This window comes from Camelus ferus, chromosome 14, assembly GCF_009834535.1.
Source record: "Camelus ferus isolate YT-003-E chromosome 14, BCGSAC_Cfer_1.0, whole genome shotgun sequence".
In the NCBI taxonomy this organism is placed as follows: Eukaryota; Metazoa; Chordata; class Mammalia; order Artiodactyla; family Camelidae; genus Camelus; species Camelus ferus.
Window position 1 is genome coordinate 66,339,152 of NC_045709.1, and position 26,628 is coordinate 66,365,779.

At 37.2% G+C, this 26,628-nt stretch overlaps 1 long non-coding RNA gene across 2 annotated transcripts in view; it reads left to right on the top strand.

Annotated features, from left to right (window-relative positions):
- Positions 1–11,465: 11,465 nt before the first annotated feature.
- LOC116668744 overlaps positions 11,466–26,628 on the top strand; it is a 40,393-nt gene continuing 25,230 nt past the window's right edge. For both annotated transcript variants that reach the window (XR_004325990.1, XR_004325989.1), the window contains exons 1-2: positions 11,466–14,233; positions 24,571–24,657. This is a non-coding gene — a long non-coding RNA (uncharacterized LOC116668744). The remainder of the gene's footprint in view (positions 14,234–24,570; positions 24,658–26,628) is intronic.

Below are 26,628 nucleotides of genomic sequence, written 5' to 3' on the forward strand. Positions count from 1 at the left end.
CCTGCCTTGTGTGTCCTTAGACATGTTACTTAATCCTTCTGTGCTTCACTTTCTCCATCTTGGAATCAGGATGACTGGACTTTCCTTATAAGATTTTTATAAAGAGTAAATCAATTATTTATATTAGTTACAGGTTTCCAAAGAAACAAAACCAAGAAATTTATTATAAGGAATTGGTTCACATAATTCTGGAGGTTAAGAAGTCTCAGTCTCTTCAGTCAACCAGCTGGAGACCAGGAAGAGACCAGGAGAGCTGAGGGTGTAAGTTCCAGTCTGAGGGCAGAAGACCGATGTCCCAGCTCCAGCAATCAGGCAGGAGAGGTTCCCTCTCAGTCACATTTTTTTTCATTTTTCAGTTTTATTAGGTAGAATTGTTACAATTTGACTGCACATACACATTATATTGCATGTAAATACACATATACAATATACTGCACATTTTTTTAGTTTACATACATGTACTGATCATTCTTTCTAAGAAAAGTTTAGATCTTCAGCTTTTTAAACTCACATAGTTATCGAAGGAATAAAGCCAATCACAAAGTAAGAATCAATGTGGTGATCCAATAACAAAGGACATTCAAATGTGCTCACACATATTCAAGAAATCAGTCATCTAAGTTCTAAGAAATAAGTAGTTCATTTGTGTCCTATTTTTTTCTTGTAGATTCCACATATAAGCAATATAATATGGCATTTTTCTTTCTCTTTCCAGCCCTTAATCAGCATTTTTGTTCTATTCAGGTTTTGGGTTGATTGTTTGGGGGCCACCCACATTAGAGAAGGCAATTCACTTTATTAATGATTCATATGTTAATATGGTTCAGAAGCACCTAGAATAAAGTTTGACCAAATGTCTAGGCACCTTGTGGCCCAGTCATTACTTCTTAGAAAACTCTTTGTACAGTGCTTGGCACATGGTGAGAAAAAGTGTTGGTTGTAAATACAGTGTCACCTAACAGCATGGAGTTAGGAAGTGTTGAAAGAACGAAACAAAGGGAGTGGACAGTACATGCTTTTAAGCTGCTCAATGAAAGAGAAGATAGCCTACTTTTGCAAAAGCCTCAGTGAATTCTTTTATGTGTGTCTTATTCAAATGTTTCTAGGTCTAACTGGCTGATCTGGCTTTGCTATCATCATTAGTTTGGGTTTGTCTCTGTCTCCCATTGAATCCACTTTTATTTTCTTCTTATTTTCCATCCCATGTAGCTTTCAAGTATGTCCACTTCCTCAGTTCAGGCCAGCTTCTTCCTCCGTTGGACTACTTTGGTCAGATTCCTGGTGTCTCAAGTGTTGTCCTTTTCATTCCTCCCATGGCTGCCTAGACTTTTCTGAAACAAGTCTAGAACCATGTCACTTCTTTGCTAAAAGATCTATAAACATTCCCCACTGCTCACCAGATGAGGTCCTGATACCTTGGCATAAGATAGAAAGCTTCAAATTTTGGGGCTCACCTTGGCTTTCTGACTAGATTTTCAGTCACTCTTAACATACACCATGTCCATAGCTTTCATGACCATCTTACATCCTTCCATTGAAATCTTCCTTCCCTCCTTGTTTAAATGAAGCAGTTCCTAACCTTCAACACTGTGCTCAAGCATCATTCTTTTCCACTCTCCCAGGATGTGTGATTTGCTCCTTTGTGTATTCATACCCATTAGTACATTTGACAAGACCTCTTTGTTATCCGCACATTGTACTTACACACTGCATCTTAATTACAAATACATGCACTGATTTTTACCTGCCAGTCAGTTTAGAGCTTCCCAAAGATAAGGGTTGTATTTTGCTTATATTTGACCATCCTCTCTCCCATAATAGCTAACTCATGCCTGGTACAATAGTTGGCACATAATAATGTAATAGAAAAGAACAAATATGATTCCATTTTAGACCTGTTCCTTTGACTCTAACCCTGTGCTCTGTTTCCTGGGCTTAGTCATGCTGGTTCTTACCTTTTGTGAAAGAATGTTGCCTAGAGCCTGAAATAGACAGAACAGCCCATCCTCAAGGCTCTGACCTTAAGGGTGTTAACACTTTTCCATTCATATGGAGATAAAAAGTTGCAAACTAGAAAATAACTTTGTTTTGTTGGAGGTTTACAGGGACATCATGACCTGACCCACATGGACAGCTGCAAGACCAAAGGATTCAACACCAAGAAGTTTGCAACAACCACACCTCCTCCCCTTTTTAGTATTAAAGGAGCCTGAATTCTGACTTGGGGAGATGATTCTCCAGGACATTAGTCTGCCGTCATCTCAATCTGCTGGCTTTCCAAATAAAGTCATCATTCCTTGTCCCAACATCTCATCTCCAGATTTTACTAGCCTGTCGTTTGGCGAGCAGAACAAGTTTGGAGTTGGTACCAAGTGTTTGTTAAATATGCGTTGGACACTTGCTTCCTGGGCTCCCCTGCGTGCTCTCCTATTTCTCTCTGTTTTTGAATCCCATCACTGACCACTCTTTCCTCTTCCTCCATTTACTTCATTACTTGCATTACTGTGCCAATCTGATATCACTTCTTGGGGTTTCCGGAGAGCTCCCCCAAACTTGCCAAACTTCCTCTAAACTCAGAACTTGACATTTGCCAAACACTTTCTAAAGCATCTCCTAACCAGTGTTTGAGAGTGATGGAGAGAAGGACGCAGTAAGAAAATTTTGCTCCAGCATAGAAAGCCAGGGTGTTGGAAGCAATGAGAAAAACCTTAACACTTCATGAATTACCCTCTGTGAACTTTAGCACAGATAAAATATATCTCAGTAAACATATGTTGATGCTACTTACTTCCTCTTTCCATTGATTAGTTTATTTTCAAAACATGTAAATAAAAACTGTGATCACAGTGGGAAAAATTGTGAAGATAATAATTCTTTCCCCTCAAAAGTTCTAAACAAGAAAAAAACAATAATAAAAGTAATGTGCATTGTGCACTGGCTACATCAGGCACGGCATGCTGACTGATTTATATATACTGTCTCATTTAATAAACACAGTAAGTGTATGAGGTAGGCAGTGTTAGGATTCCCATTTCACAGATGGAGACCTGATGCTTATTGTGATTAAGATAACCATGTGACAGTAGTCAAAGAGGAGAGGATATGTTATCTTGAAATGTGATCTGTTTTGAAACTGAATTTTAACAACATGCTTGTTCTGCTGTCTTTCAGGCATCAGCATTAAAGATAATACTGCAGCTGCGAGAAAAACGTTGCAACTGCGATGTTCTAGTGTAACAGAAAAGAACAATCCTGACTCCATGTTAGATCTGTTCCTTTGGCTTTAAGTCTGTGCCCTGCTTTCTAGGCTTAGTCTTGCTGGTTCTGCACCTTTGTATAAGAATGTTGCCTTTAGCCTGAAATACACAGGACAGCCTATTATCAAGGCTCTGACCTTTAAGGGTATAACACTTTCCCATTCATTAGAGGTTAAAAATTGCAGAATAGAAAATAACATTTGTTTTGCTAGAGGTTTTATAAGGGGCACCATGACCTGACCCACTGGACAGCTACAAGAACAAAGAATTCCTACTCCAACAAGTTTGCAGCAACCAACCACACCTCCTCCCCTTTTTAGTATAAAAGGAGCCTGAATTCTGACTTGAGTAAGATGGTTCTCCAAGATATTAGTCTGCTATCTTCTCGGTTTGCTGGATTTCCGAATAAAGTCACTATTCCTTACCCCAACACCTCATCTCCCGATTTACTGGCCTGTGGTGTGGCAAGCAGAATGAGTCTGGACTTGGTAACACCAGTGTAGGAACAGATGAGTTGATTAGAATTGCTGATGATGGGTTAAAGGAGCAGATTTGTGTCACAATTTTTTTGCTCACTACATTAGCCATTCAGTATATAGAATGTCTGCCTCCCGCAGTATTTACACATCTTTCATGTTAAGGTGCTCAAGATGAGAAAAATAATACCATTGACAAGGATAGGAAAAAGTTAATTTCACTGTGGCTCTCTTCTTTGTAGTGCAAGTTCCTTGATTTAAGATCTGAGGCACTTCAAAAGCATTGTGAATTTGAAGAAGTAATACATCAGCTAAAATCTGGAGGCTTAAGGCTTGCGCTCCATCACCCCATCAGGCTTTATGTGATATGTAACAGAAAATGTCTTTTCATTAGTGGAGTTGATAAAGTTAAAACTTTTCTTGATTAATATTCTCTTGCGAAAATCAGTTACTGCCATGGATTTACACCACAGATTTGCCATAGCAGTTCTAATTTCTTTTGTACTAAAGATTCAGCTGATCCAGATTTTATTTAATAAGAGTAATTGTTGTTGAAGGACTGAGTTGGTTAATATTCCTGAGGTATCTCTACTTGCAGATCTAAAAACGAGTTAGAAATCTCTGCTACTTGACAATGACCTTCAGTGATATTATGGGGATTTTTACAAGACTCATTCAGGGAGATGGTGCAGGGAACAGACTGTTGCATTGTTTAAGGCAATGCAGTGTGTAGCAAAGGTACATGCCAGATAACTGAATTAAATCCTGAAAAAGAACAGGAAAGTTTCTGCTATTCCACATAATTTTTTGTATTGGCACTGTGTAATAGTATGTTAGTGAATGTATTTAATTTCATACATAAATCAAATTTACCTATTTTTACATTCTCATATAAAGTATTTTTTGGAAGTAACTTTCTCATCCCTGTAAGGTAGGTTAACCCTATCAAGGTGTCATTCGTTGCAACGGGACAGCTAATTCACAGGTGCTCCAAGACACTGGATTCATTTCCCATGACTGAGCACTGGCTTTTCCTTTTCTCTTCATCGTCCTGTCCCATCTCTCGTCTTCTCTCTCACTCTCTAATTGTGATCATTTCTTTCCATAGCTGGATCTGAAGAAAAATGTGTTGTTCCGAAAGACAGATTTATAAAATGAAGAATGATAAATTGTTCAAAGGGAGGTTTATTTTAAGAGGAGTTCTTTATAACAGTTTGAAGAATATCTAAAACTTGTGATCAATTATCTTAAGTCCGTAGATACGTAACAATCAGGCCAGAAAAACGTGTGCATTAGGCATGAGATGGTGACCCTTTCCTGGCTAATTCAATCCAAATTAGATTTGTTCTCATTTTATGGAATCAAATATTACTATTGTGTTTTCCAAGGAGGGTCAAATACACTCTTTTTGGGAGGAGAAAGTCTTGCATGCTTCCCAATTTTTCATTTTAATTGACAGTTGAGATTCGTTAAAGGAAGAAACTTTTCTTTGGCACGTGGTATTTGAGGGGAAGTTCTTGAAGAGGTGTTTTCTGTATTATTTCAAAAGCTAGCATCACTCCTGTGTTTGTAGAGGCTGCCTTCTCCTTCCTATCAGAGCACCCAGGTTGTAAGTTCCTAATAGGCATATCGTCTTTTCCCACTGAACTTCTTGAAGCATTTTCCCTCAAAAGCAGAAGATGTACATTAACTATCTAACAGTTATCTTACCAAGCCAAGAAGCTCCTCATGTTGATAATCAATTCATTTTTGAGTCAACCTCTTTTGAGCCCCCGAAACCTGATGAAAGCAATGGACTCTTTCTTGAGTTCAAGCATATAGAATATTTACATTTTTGAATACTATTTCAGTGAGTTCATGAACTCTTTGGAGGCTTTCTTTGGACTTCAATGAAGATTTTCCATTTTAAGACTTTATTCGGTCTAGAATGTCCTAGGATCCCTATTTTGGAATATTATGGAGAGAGAATGAAGAGGAATTGAGAGGGAGGGTATCCATTATTTGTTGAATGATGCCTTGTCAAATGATGATAGCTACCATTTACTGAACCATTACTAATGCCAGCTACCATTGCCTGGCATGTATGTGCCAGACATACTTGCTTTACACACATTTTCTTTTTCATTCCACTCAACAATTCATGCAAGTTGCCAGCATTGCTCACGTTTAAAAGTTGTGAAAATGGAGTTTCAAAGACAAAAAGATACTTTTTGCAGGCATGCAGTGAGAATGTCTTCAGCTGCAAGAAAGGCAGCATCTAACTGAAGCATGCAGAGGAACAGAGTACCCTTTATCTCTCGTGGCAAGAAGTCTGTGCACAGGGAAATTCTGGCTTTGCACAGATGCTGCACAACACTGAGGCTCTGGACCAGCAGGCCAGCTATGCTTTTGACTTTTCTCTCATGCTGAAAAAAATGGCAGCCTTGGGTCCAAGCAAGCGACTGATCAAGCCAGAAAAAAGGGAGGCTTTCCTAAGGGAAGATGGTCATTTCCAGAATTTTTCCATCATATTTTCCATCTATCTCATTGAGTAACACTGGATCATCTGTTCATCCCCAAACTAGGAGGAATATACTGGAAGAGTTAACACATGTCTTACCTTCAGTGGTTCTAAACCAAGAGCAATTCTATCCTTCAGGGAATATTTGGTAATGTCTGGGGACATTTTCGCTTTTCACAACTTTGGGGGCGAAGGTGATATTGGTAAGTATTGGATAAGATTTCACAATATTATGTGTTATATTTTTGTATTTTCTCTTCCAGTGTCTCACTTGAGTAATCAGTCTTCCTTCTAACAGTTTCCCTTTTTAGTTAGTACTGAATATCTGCTTGAAAATTTCTTTGGCATCTTGTAGAAAATGTGAAGCCATGTTACAACTTGGGGCTTGCTGCCTAAGTAGAAATTTTCCTGCCGTATTGAAAATATTGTGTTATTAAAAGTACATACATGAGGTTCACTATATTCAGACTAAGTTTAATTAATTTCTATTAAACAAGGGAAAATATGCAGAATATATATTTTCTACCATGTACAAAGCTCACAAAAAATAGGATACAGGTTTTATTTGATAACTCTTTCATTTTAAGTATATTATTTGTAAAACTTTGTCTATGGGTTCAGGGATTAGTTTTCCTGAGACAACTGTGGTAAGCCTCACTAAAGTGAAAATAGAAAAAAAATGAATGATCAGGAGCACAGAAGATTTTTTAGCAGAATGAAACTACTATGTATGGTACTATAATGGTATATACATGTTGTTATAAATCTGTACAAACCCACAGAACATGCAACATTGAGACTAATGTAACCTCTGAACTTCCAGTGATAAACACGTATCAGTGTAAGTTCATCAGTTGTTACAAATGTGCTGCTGGGGAGGGGGTGTTGATCACGGGGGAAGCTATGCATGTGTGAGACAGAGGGTGTTTCAGAAATCTCTACCCTTCTGCTACTCAATTTTGCTCTAAAAATGGAAGTCTATTAAAAAATGAAGGATCAATAATAGGTCAGCTAGTAGAATATATAAATGGGGATGTGTGCATAGAGACTTCTTCCATGTTATTTAATCATGAGTTTCAGAAAGGATGGCCCATTGTCTTAAGGTGTGACTGAGAATCAGCTACAGATAATGAAAACTAGTACATAGTAGAAGATGCGTGACCTACTGATCTCATTATGTCACTAGAAAGAAACAATTGCTGGTCAGAAAAAAATGTGTGTGTGTTTATTTAAATTGTACATTATTCAGATATTCCTGGTTCCCTTGGATTTGATCAATTATGCTAAGTTCTTTGTTAATAACATTAAAATGTTACACTTTTTATTTCTGTTTTTCCGATTCTCAGACACTTTAGTTGACTCTCACTGCTTTTGGCCATGAGGAAATGAGACCGTAAAACATGGGGAAAAGCTGAAACGTTTGAGTCTCTGCGGTTGTGGGTAGATGTGCCTGTTGGAAAAGTAAATGAATGGATGCTTTAATTGATCGTATTGATGGATTGATTTAAGTGACATTTTAATTTAGGGATTTAAAAAGACTCGTCTCTCTCCTTTCTGGGCCATCATAAAAATCAAGCAAAGGAAAGATAAGGAAAAAAAAATCCAAAACTAAAAGGCAATGCTGGGAAACAAACCCAAATCTTCTGACAGCATCAGCCTTCCATGCCAAACTGTTGCTTCCTCTTGTAAATCACGTCTTCCTGTGTTTTTTTTTTTGTGTCAGAATGTGTCAGGATAACGGAGTGTTTTCTGAGCGCCCCTTTGCAGCAGGTGGATCTGTGAGGATTCATTTACAGTTTACAGCGATCTGAGAAGGCAGGCACAATTAGTCACCCCGTAACACCGATGCGATCACAGAAGCAGGAAAAGGAACTTGCCTAAGGTTTTAGTTGGCAATTAACCGAGGGAGCTAGGATTTGAAAGAGGGCAAGTTCTTCAGTTAGACCTTTTCTTAATCAGTGTGGTATGAAAATGAAATGTTTGCAAAGTTATCTTGGGCTTTCTCCTCGTTCTTATCCCCCCCCTACCCCGCAGCTGGTCAATCAACAAATCCTGCTAATTTGAGTTTTGAAAAGTTTCACTTCTCCTTCCTTTAATCCCTTGCTAGAGTTTCAATGTGTCTCTTTCTTTCCATCTGCTGCTTTCTCAGATCCATCATGCTCACTGATACAGATCCTGAAGTATAGCTCAGATCCCGTCACAATTACCCATGGTGCTGAGTAGTTCTCAGTAGCTTTCAGTAGCTCTCCCCCAACCTCCAGATCCTAACCTGGGCTTTGCCTGCCCCCAACCATCTGCTGCAAATGAACTTTCCAGCCCTATGTTCTGTGATTCTTCCTCTGATTCCCGAGATACACTCCTCTGATTTCTTGAAGATGCTCTTTCCGTTCTGACTCTGCTTATGTTTTTTGTTTGTTTGTTTTTCACCATCATATACCTTTTTCTTTCCAAACACAAGTGTTTGAAATACAAAAGGTACTCAACAAATATTTGCTTGCTGAGGAAATAAAAATTGAGCTTATATGCCTTGTCCTTCACAAAGTGTCTCCTGAAACTGTCTCTCTGACCCCACTTAACATATTTTCTCCCCTCTGTTAATTCCCCTTCGTTAATTCTATGGACTCACCATTTTCAAAATGTTATTTCCTTTAGAAGGCAAAGAGGAATAAAATAAGATTGTTAGTAATCACTAGAGCATCCCCAAATTATACTTGACTATTTTTAGTAGCTGTGGTATAAAGATAAAGTTGCTGGACTTGTACTCAGATAGCTTTAAAAAATTTGAGCCCTGGTTGGGTCACTAACTCTGAGAGTTTCCCAAAGCTTCAATTTTTTATTATTGATAAAATATATCCAATAATATTTTTACCTGGAGGCTATCGTGATGACTGAAAGAGATGGTTAAATAAAACATTTTATAAGTTGTAAAGGGCTGCATGCTTTCAAAGCACTGTTGGTATTCTCCAATTCAAAATGTTTCTAACATTCTTGAAGGCCTGCTCCAGGCCAGGTACTTCCCACATTTGATCTCATTTTATCCTCCCAAGAGCTTCATATTACTATGCCTGTATTACAAATATGTACTGTAAAATCAACTGACTAACTCACAAGCACAAGGAAATTAAAGCACTTACATTAAAATCAGTCTCCTTATTTTACATCCTGCATTCTTTCTACCACCCATAGTGATGCTTTCACTTAGAAAACATTTTTATTGAGAGAGAGATCTCACAGAAAGGAGAGAGAAGGGAGGAGGAAGGAGCACAGGGGAGAAAACTAAGCAAAGACAAGCTGTCAGCAGGAGACTAGTTTCAGCCTGATCCCATTGGGTGTCGTGAACCACAGATTACACCACAGAATTGACCCTACCTTGGGAGCAGGGTGGCCTTCCTGGGTCGATCAGTCACTGGCTGCAGCTTGCCCCAGGGAGGTAGCAGTGCATTAACTCCCAGGCTCAGTGGCTTCCTTTCTAAAGAGGGCACATTTTCAGAGAATAGTCAGCTTTAAGCAGTTTGCAGCTGATGCATATGGCAGCTAGGTGTTGGGTGCACCATGCCACTGATGCAGTTCTGGGCAGCACACTGACCGAACTCACTGCAACATTCAAAGTACTTACCACTGTGTCTGGCTTATTGTGAGCTGCCAATGGAAGTTAGCTTTCATTGCATTATTTTGGTTGTAAGTCTCACATTGTTTCATATGTTCAGGTTTGGCTTTCTAACCAGAATGTAAGTTCCTTAAGGTCAAGGACCGATTCTAATTCTACCTACGGTGCCATTCACCTGCAGCTATAAATCGATGCATTGTGACGGCCGCCTAGCAGCTCTGATTTATGTCCAGCGCTGAGGGTTCAACCTTAGCCTACTTTCTTTTTTTCTACTCAAATGCTTGCTTTTTTATTTTAAAAAAGTGTAACAATAAATTAGAAATTCATTACTAAATTTGATTTGGGGGGGAAATCTCCCATTTTGGAGTTATGTGCAAAAGACTATATTTATATATTTTATCTGTACCAGACACATTTTCTGCTAACTTTGTGCTCAGTACAATTCCTCAAAATTTGTTGTGTTATTTGTGAGCTGAGTTTGTCAATATTTAAAGTGGAAGTTATTAGACAAGGCAGGCATACTCTTATTTTGGCCAGTGCAGACTTGTTCTGGAATAATTACTTTTTAATATCTAAAGCAATTCAGCTGATCAGAATATCGATTCTGTTCTCATTTTTGATCATTGTGCCATTGATTTAACATTATCACTGCCTTACCAAGTAGGGTAGAATACGAGGTGTCTTGTGCATTCATCTTTGTTAAAAGATAAATGCATGAGACAGGCTTTAAAAGCTTTTTAAAGTGCAAGATGCTGGAACCACATTTTCAATCTGCATTCTCTCCTGCTGTTTTATGGAATTTATTGAAAATGTGCCTCTTAGAGGTCAGATCATTTCTTTCTTCAAGTGGGAAAAAAGATATAAGTAATATATTAAAAGACCTCTAGGATAATATCAAGAAATTAGAACAACCTCATTCTGTATTCAGACACCCCTCCTCTTGAACATTATGACTCATCAGAAATAAGAATCACAATTCATCTGTTTCCAGCTAACTTCAGACTTTTGCATTCTTAAGTCTTATTGGAACCAGCACACAGAATACTTATTTTTTTTTTCCTTTTTTCTTTGAGTTTTTTTTCCCTTTGGTCAGTCTCCTCCCATTAGATAATTTTGACAGCCGCATTCTGAATTTAAAAGGCCTGAGAAACTCTCACGGTCTTATCTAATTTGAAATCTATCAATTGATTATAATGTTTCTCAATTCTTCAGTTTTCCTGAATACTTTAATACGTTATCCTTTGTTAGTAAAACATTCTTCGTATGGACAATATTATAAATGGATCATTTCTATGGTGCTTTGCAATTAGTGTAATGTACAAATAGTTGGTGTCTAAAAAAATTTTTTTGGTATTAAAAAAAAATGACAGTGTTTTATAGATAAGAAAGTATCTAGCCTAAATTATTTATTCTTCTAGTTTTCTAATCTACAGATATGCCACATAGGCCTTTTCTTTTTATGACTAAGATAATGTATACATATCTAATAATTTATTCAGGGCTGAGTGCTGTTCATTATTTGCGCTTCTAATCTGCAGAGAACTTCTTAATCATTTCTGGTCACAGTTTGATGAAAATATTTCCACCTTTTTTGATTGCCTATCTTACAGTTTGAAGTACTTCAGTAAGTCCTCCCTAAACATGAACAGTTTGCTTTCAACTATGCAGGGAGATTCCCCTTTCATTTACTCTAATTAATTGTTAATAGATTGTTCTCTCTTAGTTATTAAAAAGTAATGGTAATGATTCAAGAGCCACTTGGGAAAGGATCCTGTTTTTAAGTATTACAGATGAGCAGCGCATGAAAAAGTCCGTAGACCGAATAAGAGCAGCAGAAGTCCTCCATGGGCAGTGGGGCCCAATGGGAGTTTTTAAGCCAGGAGGGCTTTATAAAGCAGTACTTGAGGGCGATCCACCTGGTTGATGGGGAGAAAATCGTAGACAGAAGAGTTTCGCGGAGAATAGACTCAGGCAGGGTAGGTACCAGGATGGTAAAGTGAAGCTCTTTCTGTTTCACTTTGGGCATAAGGTCCTAAGACTGAAAACAATGATGCCAAGTGTCTATATGACTTGCTTATGGCACTCGTCAAGCGATTACCCACCAGCTGCCTTGTGAGGCTCGTCGCCTCTCCCCTGGATGGACGAAGCAGGGCTGGGCACTGGTCAGGAGGGCAGTGGAGCTGGATCCTTTGGAGGCATTGTTGGAACTCTGGAGCATTTCCTCTTTCCTCTGAGATGTTTCCATTCACCATAAACCCAGCACGAGGAGCTTCCAGGGGACACTTTGAAGAGCCTGATATTTGTCATCTGGGGCTTAAGGGATACAAGGGAATGTTTTTTACATATCTGAGAAATCATAAGTTGCGCAGTGGTGGCTATCAACATAAGGTAGCAGAGATCTGAGGCGGGGGAGGAGGAGAAGGGAAATGGAGCTGTTACTGTGGGGAGGGGAAAGAGACCTCGGTTCTTTTTCTTGCCCAAGAAAAAGAATTTAAATGGGAGACTGAAAGCACGATATAAACAGAAAATTCACCCCCACCCAGTAGGTTTACGGATTTGAAGTCCTATCAGGCTGGTGGTGGGAGAGGTACCAGATTATAGAATTTTAATAGACCATAAGTTAGTAAAGTATAGGGGACCTCTGAGACTTGAAAGCGGGCCAAATCAAGAGAGGAAAATGGAGGTACACCTTTGTTTTTCTCCTGTTTTATATCCTGGCTTAGAGGTGTTTTTTGTGATTGATTGATGGCTCACACCCCTTGAGTGCTGAGGCATGCCATCTGTTTTGTGCATGCTCTTACCCGTGAAACACACAGAAAAAACCACGGGAGGGGTTCAAACTGCAACGCCAGCTACATTAGAAGGAACAATGGGTCATGTTCAGTTGGATCCTTCTCTCCACTGCTCACATGCAGTGTTCGATTCTAACTGGCTTCTCTGTTGACACTCATTTAGAGAAAGTAAAACTCTGAAACCCCTTATCCTGACCGCAGGCATACTGTTATCTTCTGGATTGTTCCCTCCCCCTACCTTTCTCCCTGCCCTGTGCTCGTTTGTATCTAATGCCTAACAAAGCTACAGAGAGAAAGAGACAGAGACAGAGAGACAGAGATTGATGCTGATATCATTTGGAAGGGAGCTCAAAGTAGTGGTGTGGGGAAAGGATGTTGGTGTTTCCCCAGAACCAAGTGGATCCGTGGGAGGGTATTGGCCTGAGGCCTTGAGAGTGCCTGAGATCAGGGTAGGAAGGAGGCAGTGGCCCAGCAGAGCAATGATGCTGCCTGAGGCCCAAAGACTGAAGGAGAGAGTTCTGGATGACCGCCCAGGGGAGCCATTCACATCAAAGTTACTGCAGAAGTACTGAAAGGCCCACGAAGAGAAAGTGTTAGGTTTGAACGTCCTCTTTCAAGCCAGAGGAACCAAACATAGGCCACCACAATCCCAGCCCCTCGATCCTTCTTCCCTGGGGCCTCACCCTAGGAGGGGCAACAATAACAACTTCTAGGCTGGGGGAGGAGCTGGCCGATTACAGAACAGTGAAGTCCACCAACCTTCTCCCCCACCCAGCAGGTTTACGGATTTGAAGTCCTATCAGGCTGGTGGTGGGAGAGATTCCAGATTATAGAAGAGCTTGGACTTCTGATTATCACATTGACATGAGTTAGTGAAGTGTTCTTGTAAATCAAGGTACCTGAAAATCTATTCACCCTGACTGAAATGTATTGAGGGGCAAGGACAGAACTGATCTACAGAGTAAGTATGAAGAGACAGTGAGAAAAAGGAATCAAGTGACTTTGTGAGCTTGCCTGGAGTTCAGTTCCTTCAATAAAATGACTATATAGACATGAAAGACTTAAATTCAGAACCAGGATTAAGATAGTGGAATAGAGGGGAAGATATAGCTCAGTTGAAGAGTGCAGTGCTTAGCACGCACGAGGTCCTGGGTTCAAGCCCTGGTACCTCCACTAAAAAATAATAATAATAATAAATGAATGAATAAATAAGCCTAATTACCTTCCCCCAAAAAAACAAAAGAAAGAAAAAAGGAGACAGGAAAGGCTTGCTGATTTCTAAAGATGATAAAGAGACTCACCAATCAGAGTGAAGGGCTTGGCTTGTCTGTTATAAGCAATAAAGGAGAATGATGTTGGTTAAAGTGAAACGCAAAATTATGAGGCCTTAACAACCATGCCAAGATAGTGGGAATGAAAAAATGAAAACAGACAACACAAAAATTATGAGTAACAATAGATGACATGTGATCAATTCTTGATAAGGTACAGGAAATCATCTCATTTATTTTTTACAACAACTCTGTGTTGTAGGAACCATTGTCCCCATCTCAAAGAGAGGGAAACTGAGACACTGAAAGAACCTGCCTACAGCTGCACAGGTAAGTGACATCATCATCATCATCATCATCATCATCATTATTATTATTATTATTATTACTACTACTACTACTACTATTATAACCTAGACTTTTTTGCTAACTACTACCTGGTTCTATACTTGTTTTAAAAAAGGAATCAGCAGAATTTGGTTAAACTGCACATGTCAAGAGGGAGGCAGAGAGACAAGTCCACAACAACTCAGGTGTTCAGAGCTGGTCTGGAAAAATAAACATTGGTGTTATTGCCATGAGATAGAAAGTAAAGAGGGGAAGTAAGCATAGGTATGAGAATGAAAAGCTTGCTTTTAAACATAATTTCTTCAAAGGTGTTGAGGGGCAGGTATCCAGAAAGAGGAAGAAAGGTAAACCTGTAGCTAAATGTGGATGGACCTGGAGATGATCATACTAAGTAAAATAAGTCAGACAGAGAAAGACAGATATCATATATATCACTTGTATGTTGGATCTTTAAAAATAGCATAAATGAACTTATGTACAAAACAGAAATAGACTCACAGGCATAGAAAACAAACTTATGGTTACCAGGGGTAAAGGATGGGGGAGGGATAAATTAGGAGTTTGGGATTAACAGATACAAACTACTACATATATAATAGATAAACAACAAGGTCTCATTGTATTGCACAGGGAGCTACATTCAGTATTTTGTAATAACTTATAATGCTAAAGAATATGAAAAGTATATATAAATATAATTGAACCACTATGCTGTACAACAAAAGCTAACACAACATTGTAAATCAACTATACTTCAATTAAAAAAAAAAGAAGAAAAAAAAAAAAAAAAAGGTGGACCTAACTTGCACAGTGGCAGAGATGGAGACTCACAAGGGCGAGACATCCTTGTGAAAGTGGCATCCTCATTTCTTCCACGGAGCCCGCTCTGGCCTTGGGCTGCATTCCCCTCACCCATCTTTTAGATGATCCCAAAGCCGTGCACAGCTCTCTCCATGTCTCCATGTACTTGGTACTCTGTTTTAGAGCAGACGTCTCTGTTATGTGCTCTTTCCTAAGAGGCCCTGAGTTCTTTGAGGGTAGGGCATGTATCTTATTCACCTTTTTTAATCACCAGGTCCTAGCAGAGTGCCCACTACCTAGTAGGCAGTCAATGAATACGTGTTGGATAAATGAGGGAGTAGACAAACAAGTGAATGTGAAACAGTGAGGGAGGTGATTTCATTGGGGAAGAGACTGAAGAGAAAAGAGCAGCCTGAAGACAGAATTTTAGGAGCTAACACCCGAGATGAAGTAATAAAGAATACAGAAGCAGAAAACAGATCAAGTGAAGGAAAAGAGGAAGAGTTCCGGAAAAGGAATACAAGAAGAGCTTCCGGAAGATTATTCACTACACCATATGCTTCAGAGAAGTCAAGGAAAATGTGGGTCCCAAAGACCACGGGACTTTTGTTTTTTAATTTTTTTATTTAACATTTTTCATAGTTTATTTGGATATTATCTTATAAAAGAACACATTGCAGAGGCGTTGGAACCCCTCCGTGCACCTCTTCCTGGTCCCGTCGTCCCTTCTTTTTTCCCTAGAGTTGACCACTATCCTGATTTTGATGTCTGTCATTCCCGTGCATAGTTTCATATTTCGGCCTCCTGTGGATTCATCCATAAACAACGTGAGCGGTCGGAGTGCATTTTTCATGCTGTCTACGTGGTTTCCTGTTGCACATTTCATCTTGCAAATTGCTTTGCTGGCTCCGCACGGTGCTCGGAGATTCATCCGTGGTGATCACGTAGCTCTGTCAGTCGATCTCGCTGCTCTGGAGTGTGCTGGTGAATGAAGTCTCCCCCCGATTTAGTTATCAGCTCTCCTGTAGATGAACATTGGTGTTTCAGAGTTTTTGCTGCAACATGCATGGCAGGAATGGGCTGTCCCACTTGGGCGTGGAAGTTCCTTTCGGTTGCGTAAGCAGACGTGTCCTCCTGGCTGAAGGGTCGCATGCACTGGGTTGCAGTAGAGACTGGTGGTGTTCTCAGGAGTGGAAAAGACCACAGAACGTAATGAAGAGTTGGTTGTTTGGGACTTTTAGGAGCGTAGCTACCATGGAATGGTGGCCACAGGAGTCAAGGAGCTCTTAGAGAGACGGACATAAAAACAGCAACAGTGGAGTTAAAAAATAAATACAATTGGTGAAAGAGATATAGAGAATAGCAGAAAATCAGTCATATGAAGGAGTATTTACTAATTTCCATGTTAATTGATTGAAAAGGGAGAAATCAGCATGTTTAAAGATAGAAGGAAAGAGCCACTGTAACAGGGTGCAGGGAAGATGCTTCTGAGAAAACAGTGTTCGTATCAGTGGGGATTATTCTTCGTAGAGGTGTTTTGGTCCCCACATAACACCTTTGAGAGGGTTATCTGTCGTAAAACTGGGCAGAACTAAGGCTTGTGAGAGCAGTGTTCTGTGAGGTGAGCTCCATAGCGGGTATTTGTCATGTTCTGTCACTTAGCATCTTTCAATCACACTCTATGTTTTATTAATTCCCTACATCAGAAGACAGTCCTCGTCTTTTCTGCCTCCGTGGCAGCCTGGATGAAGGCTTATGATCTAGATTCAATGACTCAGATTCACCTGAGCTCAGACACACCTAAGCATCAAGAAGTGCTGTGTGTTCTCAGATTAGAATTTTCTCTGGATATATGCCCAGAAGTGGGATTGCTGAGTCACAGAGTAAGTCTATTTTCAGTTTGTTGAGGAATCTCCGTACTGTTTTCCATGGTGGCTGCACCAAACTGCACTCCCACCAGCAGTGTGGGAGGGTTCCCTTTTCTTCACACCCTATCCAGCATTTATCATTTTTTTAATGATGGCCATCCTGACTGGTGTGAGCTGATACCTCAGTGAAGTTTTTGATTTGCATTTCTCTGATAATTAGTGATATTGAACATCGTTTCATGTGAATCTGAAAAAAATGATACAAATGAACTTATTTACAAAAGAGAAAGAGATTCACAGACATAAAAAACAAATTTATGGTTGCCAAAGGGATAAGGCGGGGAGGGATAAATTAGGAGTTTGAAATTAGCAGGTACTAATTACTATATATAAATTAGATAAATAACAAGGTCCTACTGTATAGCACAGGGAACTACATTCAATATCTTGTAATAACCTACAATGATAAAGAATATGAATATATATATATATAACTGAATCGCTCTGCTGTACCCCAGAAACTAACACAACATTGTAAATTAACTATACTTCAATAAAAGAAGGAGAAGTGGGGGGAGGAGGAGGAGGAGAAGAAGGAGAGGAAGAAGGAGAGGGAGGAGAAGGAGAAGAAAGAGGAAGAGCTGCATATGATCTGCACTGCTGCCGTCCTTAAACGAGCGAAGGTGGAAGAGATGTCTGGTTTCTGCTGTAGCAGGGGGATGGTTGTCGGGCTCATGCTCTGGATTCAGGAGCTATGGAGCAAGATATACTCCCTTTGTCAAAAGGCAGTGGAAACATACCTGCCTGCAATTCTGCAGTGCGGCTTCCATATTGGTTCCAGCCAATTCTTGGCCTCTTGAGAGCTCATCTACCCCATCCTCTATGGCCCTTCATTCCTTTTCTGGTTAACTAGAGTGCAACCAATGTGTGCATGATGCTCCTCATCTTAAGCTCCAGAATCTTGAAATATCCGGGCAATATTCACCCAGACCAGACAATTAGTTATTAGTAGTCAATAATTCTTTCCCAAACCTCTATTCCAACTACTGATGATGGGAATTGAGGAATTTAAAACATTAGGGGGGATTTAGGGCCAAGAGGATAGTATGTGTAATTTTTATTTTATGAAAAAAATATTTTACTTAATAAGGAATTGAAATATATATTAATAGCTATTGTATAATTTTTGTTGCTTACTATTCCTCATTTGCTAGAAGCATTTCAAGATCTTCCTCCTCCATATGGATGAGATGCTTATAATTTATTTCTCTTTCTTATACAGTCTAAAATCCTGTTTGTTTTTGTTACTGGCTCCACATCAAAATGTCTCCAGTATTCTTTTTTTTTTTTTTTTTTTCTTATATGGAAGCATTAACTTCTGTTTCCTGGGCCTTGCCTCTTAGGACCAGCCTCCGGGAATCCCCGTTTCTAGCAATAAGGTGTAGTTTGGATGCTTGAGCTACAAAGGGCTTTGGATAATACTTATTTACCATACTTGCATATTCCAAATCGAGATTTTACAAGTCCTTCTCCATTGTGCAGCGCTGTCCTATTTCAGCATCGCTTAGAGGGCCTCTCCAGCCAGGTGCTGTCATTCCTTATACACATGGCAATGACTGCATCATCTTTAACAAGGGTGGGTGTACACATCTAGGCTCAATTTTTTCTCACATTTTATTTTTTTTCTTTCAGAGTTTTATTGCAATAACCTCTTATTTTCCTCTACCATCCACTTTATCTCATAGTTCTTCTTACATCCTCCAGTTAGTTCTCTCTTAAAAATAATTCCCAAGAGGAACAGAAGAGTGACTTTTGATGGACTATGGCATATGTATTTTCCTTTTAAAGCAGAGCTTTCATTATATTTTTCTATATGTCCATCTCTCTAGAGAGCTATGAACCTTTAATATAACATAAAATAGTATAACATAACATAGCCTAAGAATGCCATAAAAATTCCCCAAGGTATCTTTCACTGGCTAATTTTATCCAGCATATCTGGATTTTTTTTTTTTTTGGTTGAAATCTTGAAGATTCTTAATACACAAAACAAAAAACTAACTTCCTTACATCTCTCCTCTCTTTCCCTCCCATTATTAGATATTCTGATGGAGAAGGAAACAGCTGGGAATACCTATTTGGTAAAAAGCATCAATACTATAAACTAAAAGCTTGCGTTTCTAGCCAGTTGCCTTTCTTTTCTGCCCTTGTACCTTCTACCCTTGTGCAGTAAGAATGATGGCATTATTCTTCCCTTTCAATTGCAAGGGTATCTATTAACTGGGGTCTGAGCAGAAAATAGATCACCCATGGGGAGCAATATAGTTTTTGTACTTCTTGTGTATGTATCTATTCAAAGTACTTCCAAGTTTCAATGGTTAAGAAAGTTATTTTTCTGAATATTTCTATGCCCAATATGTGCAGATTTATGTTTGTAATATTATTTTTATAATTTTCTATTTTTATTACTATATTCAGTATAGTATTCAAACAGACCTCCCAAACTGTATAAGGAAAATCAAAACTTGGTGATGACTTACTATGGTTTAAATGCTGAGTTAGATGTCTTACATGCAGAGTTTTATTCACTATTTCTAATATTCCTATGATGTGGCTATTATTTACCTCATTTTACAAATGAAGTAACGCCTTCAGAGTCAAAATTATTGTCTTGTGTGACATTTCTGAATATCTGAAATATTTGAAAACTACACTGAGTTGGGTTTTTTCATTAAATTATTTTTTTGAACACAGTCTCATTTAAACATGAAAGCCAGCAAAAAGATAACCACTGAACCCTCTTTATGTTTTCCAGAATTAGTAATTAGCTGAAATTTAATATGTGGTAACATAATCATGAAAAATAAGAACCTTTATGGGTGATGGTTTAATTTGAACTCAGTCATTAATTATTCCAAGGTAAAAGATCACTGATTAATTAATTTTAAGTTTTCTTTTTTTTTCCTCTAGTTTTTGTCTTGCACTGCAGAGTGTTGCAATGATGCTACTCAAATTTCAATCCTTTTTCTGTGCTAAGGCTGTCTAAGGTTTTCAATGGACTCACATGCATTCCTTATCCTATTAGGAAGAGAAGAGCAGATGGGGGACGGTATTACAGGAAAGGGCATGTGAAGAATGAAGCTGTGAATGGCATTCTGCCTTTGCTTTAGATAGTGTTGGTGGCATCAGAAAGAGCAAGAATAGTGGTGACTAATTTTACCTCCTAGTTCATAGTTTCATCACATACCTTTTTGTTTGGTACTCTGCGACATCAGTGAATTATATTTCTGTACGTTTCCCAAGGTAATTACAGAGTAAATGCAAGTTAGATTATGAGAGCTACTATAATCTTGTCAGTATGTTTGGCTAAAGTCTTTTTATTTAATGCTTTTTGTGTGTGTGTACATGAAGCCTTTTCAAAGAACTGCATCTTTTAAATATTGTTATTCTTCATTGTTATTCTTCATTGACCTAATAATGTGGAAAAACATGAAAAATTAGACTATTTAGAAAGTTAAAAATTTTTTGAGATAAAAAAGTTACCACAAGACTTCATTGAGTAGTTCCTTTTATAATTTCAAAAAGATTTATGACATCTTTCCTTGTTTACAATGTAAAATTGTAGGAAATTGTCCACATGCAGATACCTAAGTGCATTTGAGGAACTCACAACAAAACTGACTGACAATTGTTACTCAAATGGTTTCAAAGAGCATCAAACATATTTTAAGCTGAGCATCTCAGGCAATAACATAGACTATAAAGTTCCTCAGCTCAAAAAAGAACCTACACTTATTAATATCATATATAGCAGCAAACACTGTAATAGGTCCTGAGTGGGGAGAGGAACTCGGCACCTTTTCAAGAGGAGTCTAAGATATACTAAGGACACAACAGATACAGAGGAAATCAGTTTAGGCCAATTTAGTGGGTGATGAAATAGAGTAATGAATTTCAAATAGAGATCCTCACAGCCCTCTCCAAGTTGCAGCATATTACTGCTTTGCTCTTTCTCCCCTACTTGGCTTCCATCTATGCGATGAGTTATCTGATGTCATCTGTTTTATGTATTGGGTTTACTTTATGTAGTGCATCAGCTGAGTAGAACTTTGAATCTGAAATGTCATGACTAAACCTCTGATTAGAGAATGAAGCATTAGGGAAGGTTTTGAGTTTGCAAAAGAGAATCTCAAAATTCTTGTTTGTTTTCCTTCTTTTTTTTAAATTGAAATATAGTCAGTTATAATGTGTCAATTTCTGGTGTACAGCATAATGTTCTAGTCATGTGTGTACATATATATATACACACACACACACATATATTCATTTTCATTAAAGCTTATTATAAGATATTGAATATAGTTCCCTTTGCTATACAGAAGAAATTTGGTTTTTTATCTATCTATCTATCATGGTTAACATTTGCAAATCTCAAACTCTCAAATTCATTCCTTCCCATCCCTTAGCTGTAGCCATAAGATTATTTACTATGTCTGTGAGTCTTTCTGTTTTGTTAGCTGAGTTTATTAGTGGCCTCTTTTTTCTTACTTTCTTTCTCTTTCTTTCTTTTCTTTTCTTTTTTTTTTTTTTTTCAGATTCCACATATGAGTGATATACTATGGTATTTTTCTTTCTCTTTCTGGCTTACTTCACTAAGAATGATGATCTCCTGTTCTGTGATGAACCCCTTTGGCTTATCTATCCTTACCTACTGATTTTGTATTTATATGAGACGAATCTCAGGAATTGGATTGTTGGAATGAAGGACATGTACATTTTGAGTTTTAGGAGATGTTGTAAGATTACTTTCCAAACTTGCTGCCACAGTGTATGAGAGTACCTTTTTCATTCTGATTCTTTTTGGCATTAAAAGTACTATCTTTTTAACTTAATTCATATTTTCCTGACATCTAAAAGACTGAGTATGTTTTCATGTTTATAAACCACTTGGATTTGCTCTTCTGTGAATTGTCTACTTGTATCTTTTTCATTTGTATCTTTTAGGTGGTTAAGCTCTTTATAACCATTTTACAAAATTTCTTTATGCTTTCCAGATATTTCGTCTTTTATCTGCCATTTGCATTGCATTTTTTCTAAATTGGTATATGTCTAGCAAACTAAGTATATCTTACATAAAACATTTTTATAATATCTGTATTCTATTTCTTGGTTTGGAAAGATCTTTTCAGTCTCTAAGTTATAAATAGAGTCTTCTAAACTTTTCTTTTAAGAATTTTTATTGGGTCTATATATGTTGGATATTTAAATAGTCTCCATTTTGTTTGCTTTTGTAAATAGTGATGTGTTGTAAAGTAAATTACATGATAATTAATCCCAGACCACTAACATGGCTAGTTATTGAGCCAACTAACCAACCAACCAACCAACCAACCAACCAACAAAACTTCAATCATAACAACTTCTCACATTAACATATTTAAACATTTTTAAGAGTCTATCCTGATCAAGTCAATGCTAGAAGACTCTCTAGTCATTTTTGCATAAATAAAATACTTAGATTTCTTGAAAGATTTATCTCAAGTGGGAATGTGTTACTGAACTTGAAGAAAGATAAGCAATAGAGTAATACTTACAAGATAGGGACAAGAGATATACCTTCTTTTTTGTGCTCCTATAGCACTCCTGTAATTTATCTTATCACATTGTGTCAGAATAATTGTTTTATGACTTCCTGCCTGTAAAGAGCTAGGTTAGAGCTGTATACTCTTTACATGCTTAGTGCACAGAATATCTGAAGTACAGTAAGAACATAGTGGATACTTGTTGACTAAATTAATAAATAAGTTAAAATTTATTCAGTGATAAGATTTGATACCAATAATAGTAGACTAACTTGTATCTGACTAAGGCTCTTAAAGACAACAATTATAAACTCTGAATAAATTAAGGACAGCAAGTGTTTTCAGGCACTGAGAGTTAAACAGGCAAAAATTGGAGGGGAGTTTAAACTTAAGGGAATTACATGGGTAAAATTTGAAATTATATACATTTTCATCTAATAGAGGCTAGAAATGAAGCAAAAGCTGCAATCTTCATGGCTTTTACAAGGAGTCTGAGGTTTCCAGGGCAGCTGAAAAGTAAGGAAGAAAATGCTAGAAAAGAGAGACCCATAGAAAGGATAGCTCCAAAATGTGTCTATAACGCCCACCTAAATTCACTCAAACCCTAAACTTTCTGGCAAAAAGCAACAATTAGAATGCTTGAAAGAAATGGCCAAAGATTTCAACTGCTGCCGCTTGAAGTTTGAGTACATTCAGTTTAACTGACCAGCAGAAAAGGAACAACACTTTTATACTATCACGAAGTTCGGTATACAGTCAAACATCACTAGACATGGGAAGAACTGAGAAAATGTCACTTATAGTCAAGAAAAAAAGCAGTGAATAGAAACCAATCATAAATGATCCAGATGTTGAAATTAGCAGGAAAGAATTTTAAAATAGCCATTATGAATATAAATTCAAGGACTTAGAAGAAAATATACTCATAATGTTAGAATATATGGGAAAATTAAGCAGAGAAATAAAATTTATAAAAGAGAATCCAGTGGAAAAACTAGAGTTTAGAAGTACCAAACTGATAATGAAAAATTCACAGGATGACCTTGCATGTATATTGGAGACAGCAGAATAGAAGATCAGTGAACTTGAAAATGGATCAAAATACAATGTCAAACCTGACAAACAGAGTAATTGTTAGAAAATCCAGGCAAAATAGCAGTAGTGGTATAGAAGTGAGCAAACCTTCAACCACATTGACCTCAATTATATTTATAATACCTGATATCCCAAATATCTATAATGTACATATTTATTCAGTATAAAAGGAACTATTACCAAGGTAGACCATATTTTGGGCTCTAAAAATAGTCTCAGTATCTTTCAAAAGATTGAAATCTTACACATGTATGACCAAAACCAAAATATATATCAATTATAAGGTATTTGGAACTATTTTAATGTTACAGAGTAAACAACATACTTATAAATAACACATGAATCAAAAAAAAAAGAAAATTAAAAAATGTTTCAAACTGAATGATAAAGAAAATGCAATATTATCACAATATGCGAGGAGTTACTAAAGCAGTATTTATAAGGAAATCGATGGCATTTAATTAAGTTTAAAATGCATTATCTAAATTTTCAACTTAATCTAGAAAGAGAAGAGCAAATTAAGCTTTAAATAAGCAGAAAGAATAACAATGATGAGAGGAAAAAAACAGTGAAATCAATGCTAGTGGGAGTTTAAAACAGTACAAACCATATGGGAAATAATTTGGTAGTTTATTATAAAGAGAAACATATACATACCTTAGGACTCAGTAAATAAATTTCTAGGTATAGTCAGTTCTGCTCTAATGCTTATTTTTTAAAATGCAAATTTGATTCAATGCAATTGATATATTAGGGAACAATTTAAACATAAGACACATACTTTATCTATAATTTTTCCATGAGAAACACTGAGTGCAGAAAACACTAAGTTCAGCTGAAATGAGCCACATAGAAATATGTAAATACACATATGCACACATCTCCAACATCTGCCAGTTACTTCACAATTCATCCATGTGTTATGAGCCACACCCATCCACGTTTGGTATCATAGCTTTTCTTTTTATTTCAGATAATCCACAAAATAACTTTGCAACCCTTTGAATGCCCTTTTTTACAAGCCAACTTCATCTTTGTCATGATAAAGTTTACTTATTACGTAAGTACTTATTACAGTTTTTTGTCTTTTTAGTCATTAAATGTGTATAAAACAGTATAACTGTTTTCATAAGGTTTGCTTTTTGTTATGTTTTATTGACAAAAGTACTGAGTGTTGTGTTCCTAATCTCATTTTCCACCTACACTTTGTCTTTTTTCACTGCCCAATTTTTCATAGCATGGTAATTCTTAAGAATACATATGTGACATTATAGCAGAAAGGACTGTATTTATCTAATATAAATGACAATAAGGCCACAAAGAGATTGTTCAAGAATGTTCACAGAAACTTTATGCATAATATTAAAAAATTAAATATCTAAAATGTTTATCAACAGGACAATGGATAAAAGAGACTGTGGTATATTTATACAGAGAGAAATACTGCCCAGGAATAAAATTAAACTACTAATTAAGTACAATGACATGCATGAATCTTGTAGATGTTATGATGAGCTAAAAATGCTAGACACAAAGTAGTACCTAATGTATGATTCTATGTATGTGAATTTTCATAGCAGACTAAACTGACTTACACTGCCTACTGGGAGGCAAGAATTGTATAGGAAGGGTGCTAAGGAACTTCTTGGAGTAATGGACATACATGTTCTATACCTTGTGAGGGTAAGGCATTTACATGGGAATGTGTATTTGTCAAAACTCACTAAGTTATAGATTTAAGATGTGCATTTTTCTGAATGTATGTTACTCCCCCACCTCCCAAAAAAGGGACTATAATAAATTTTGGACTCTAGTTAGCAGGTTAGGTTTTTGCAGGGATATGGATTAACAACACTGAAACTGCTCTCTGTGTCTCCTAGGCTTGAGAAAATGAGTAATTATTTTGAGAATGATGAGGGTCAATTTTCTCTATGAGAAGGGAGTTGAGAAAATGAAAAAGTGAAGAAAAGAATGAAAGCTGTGTTTTGGATCGGATTTGTATTTATTAGTATGAACTACATATACTATATACACATATACATAATACAGATATATATCATACACAGATATACAGTTATAGAGATATACATAGATTGAGAAGTAATTATAGAAATATATGTATATGTATGACTTAGCATATATATCCTCACTGTCTGCTGGGGTAGCCTAGAAATAAGGACATACCAGTAACTAAGCTCACCTAATGACCAGATTTTAGTTTCTAAAGTACCGTTTACCAATAAAAGTCCCAGGGCTTCTTGATCAAAAAGCTAATTCCAGGGCTGGAATGGGGAATATACAAGCTAATTCTGGAACATTATCTTGCACAAGAAAGAAAGACAGGGAGTTCGAGATTTGCAGAGACTAACTATTACGTATAAAATAGATAAATAACAAGTTTCTTCTGTATAGCACAGAGAACTATATTCAACATTTTGAAACTTGTGGTGAAAAGGAATATGAAAAAGAATATATGTATGTTCATGTGTGACTGAATATTGTGCTGTACACCAGAAATTGACACAACATTGTCAACTAACTATACTACGAAAAAAAAAAAAAAAAGGAAGGAAGGAAAGAAGGAAGGAAAGAAGGAAGGAAGGAAGGAAGGAAGGAAGAAAGAAAGAAAGAAGAAAGAAAGAAAAAGAAAGGCAAGAAAGAAGAAGACAGAAAGAAAGAAAGAAAGAAAGAAAGAAAGAAAGAAAGGAAGAAGGAAGGAAGGAAGGAAGGAAGGAAGGAAGAAAGAAAGAAAGAAAGAAAGAAAGGAAGGAAGACAGTAACATATCAGAGGGACACTGGAGTTAACCCCAAAGGCTCTCACTAACCAGAGGAAATTAAGCACGAAAATCACTAATGATAGCAATGAGAGTATCAGTGGAAGTATCAACAATGATAATGAGTTAAATAATTAAATGAGAAATACATTAATAAAGTGATAGAATCAGTAATGATAATAATAATGAAAATAAGAATGCAAGAGCTCCTATTGACATAGTAAATAAATGAGAAAAATGAATGAAAGAATGAACAA